The sequence below is a fragment of the Coffea arabica genome, chromosome 7e (assembly GCF_036785885.1).
Source record: "Coffea arabica cultivar ET-39 chromosome 7e, Coffea Arabica ET-39 HiFi, whole genome shotgun sequence".
Taxonomy (NCBI): Eukaryota; Viridiplantae; Streptophyta; class Magnoliopsida; order Gentianales; family Rubiaceae; genus Coffea; species Coffea arabica.
The window spans coordinates 48,429,590-48,432,089 of record NC_092323.1 but is presented as its reverse complement, the minus strand read 5'-3'; positions in this window follow the sequence as shown (position 1 = coordinate 48,432,089).

The following is a 2,500-nucleotide window of genomic DNA, read 5'->3' as shown; positions in this document are numbered from 1 at the left end:
TGAGTGGCACCGTCGTGCGTTTTCCTTGCCATCGGTGTGGCGTCGTGCCCATGCCTTAGCCAATGCAAGCAACGGCCGTCGTGCGGCCTAAGGCCCACCGCCTAGCCACGAGGGGCACCGTCGTGTGTTTGTCTTGCCATCGGTGTGGCATCGTGGCCATGCCTTTGCCAACACAAGGCAACGGCCGTCATGCGGCCCAAGGCCAACCGCCTAGCCACGAGGGGCACCGTCGTGCATTTTTCTTGCCGTGGGTGTGGCGTCGTGCCCATGCCTTAGCCAACGCAAGGCAACGGCCGTCGTGTGGCCTAAGGTCAACCGCCTAGCCATGAGGGGCACCGTCGTGCGTTTTTCTTGCCGTCGGTGAGCCATCGTGCCGATGCCTTAACCAACGCAAGCCAACGGCCATCGTGCGGCCTAAGGCCAACCGCCTAGCCATGAGGGGCACCGTAGTGCATTTTCCTTGCCGTCGGTGTGGCCGTCGTGCCCACGCCTTGGCCAACGCAGGGCAACGGCCGTCGTGCGGCCTATTGCCCACCTCCTAGCCGTGAGGGGCACCGTCGTGCATTTTCCCAGCATGGCTACAGAGGTTTACCCGTGGCCTTGGGAGCAAAACCCCACGGCAGTTGTGCTTTTTTCTTGCCGTCGGTGAGGCCGTCGTGCCCATGCCTTAGCCAATGCAAGGCAACGGCCGTCGTCCGTCCTAAGGCCCACCGCCAAGCCGTGAGGGGCACCGTCGTGCATTTTTCTTGTCGTCGGTGTGGCCGTCGTGCCCACGCCTTAGCCAACGCCGGGCAACGGCCGTCATGCGGCCTAAGGCCGCCATGAGGGGCACCGTCGTGCGTTTTTCCAGCATGGCTACAGAGGTTTACCCGTTGCCTTGGGAACAAAACCCCACGGCAGTCGTGCGTTTTCCTTGCCATCGGTGAGGCCGTCGTGCCCATGCTTAAGCCAATGCAGGGCAACGGCCGTCGTGCGGCCTAAGGCCCACCGCCTAGCCATGAGGGGCACCGTCGTGCGTTTTATTTGCCGTCGGTGTGGCATCGTGCCCATGCCTTAGCCAACGCTAGGCAACGGCCGTCGTGCGGCCTAAGGCCAAACGCCTAGCATCGTGCCCGTGCTTTAGCCAACGCAGGGCAATGGCCATCGTGCGGCCTAAGGGCAACCGCCTAGCCACGAGGGGCACCGTCGTGTGTTTTTCTTGCCATCGGTGTGGAATCGTGCCCATGCCTTAGCCAACGCAAGGCAACGGCCGTCATGCGGCCTATGGCCGACCGCCTGGCCATGAGGGGCACCGTCGTGCGTTTTTCTTGCCGTCGGTGTGGCCGCCGTGCCCATGCCTTAGCCAACGCAGGGCAACGGCCGTCGTGCGGCCTAAGGCCCACCGCCTAGCCATGAGGGGCACCGTCGTGCGTTTTATTTGCCGTCGGTGTGGCATCGTGCCCATGCCTTAGCCAACGCTAGGCAACGGCCGTCGTGCGGCCTAAGGCCAAACGCCTAGCATCGTGCCCGTGCTTTAGCCAACGCAGGGCAATGGCCATCGTGCGGCCTAAGGGCAACCGCCTAGCCATGAGGGGCACCGTCGGCCGTTCTTCTTGCCGTCGGTGTGGCCATCGTGCCTATGCCTTAGCCAACGCAGGGCAACGGCCGTCGTGCGGCCTAAGGCCCACCGCTTAGCCATGAGGGGCACCGTCGTGCGTTTATCTTGCCGTCGGTGTGGCATTGTGCCCTTGCCTTAGCCAACGCAAGGCAACGGCCGTCGTGTGGCCTAAGGCCTACCGCCTAGCCATGAGGGGCACCGTCGGGCGTTTTTCTTGCCGTCGGTGTGGCATCATGCCCTTGCCTTAGCCAACGCAAGGCAATGGCCGTCGTGTGGCCTAAGGCCTACCACCTAGCCATGAGGGGCACTGTCGTGCGTTTTTCTTGCCGTTGCCTTAGCCAACGCAAGGCAACGGTCGTCGTGTGGCCTAAGGCGCACCGCTTAGCCATGAGGGGCACCGTCGTGCATTTTTCTTGCTGTGGATGTGGCGTCGTGCCCATGCCTTAGCCAACGCAAGCCAACGGCCGTCGTGCGGCCTAAGGCCTATCGCCTTGCCATGATGGGCACCGTCGTGCGTTTTTCACGTCGTCGGTGTAGTGTCGTGCCAATGCTCCGTCATGCGGCCTAAGGCTCACCGCCTAGCCTTGTTTTCGCTTATTTTTATCTTTTTAAGCATACATGTTGAGTCTCGTTAATGTCCACCGCCGTATGTCTTTGAAATTCATAAATTGCTTTTTTTTTTAATTAAACTATATTTTTGTATTTTTTATTATTTTTTATTATTTTTTTGTTTTTATTTTTGTTCAATTCAATCTTGGAAATTTTTTATTTTTTTTTATTTTTTTTGTTTTTATTTTTGTTCAATTCAATCTTGGAAAATTTTTATTATTTTTTATTGTTTTTATTGTTTTTATTTTTGTTCAATTCAATCTTGGAAATTTGTTTTATATTTGTTTCAAGCAC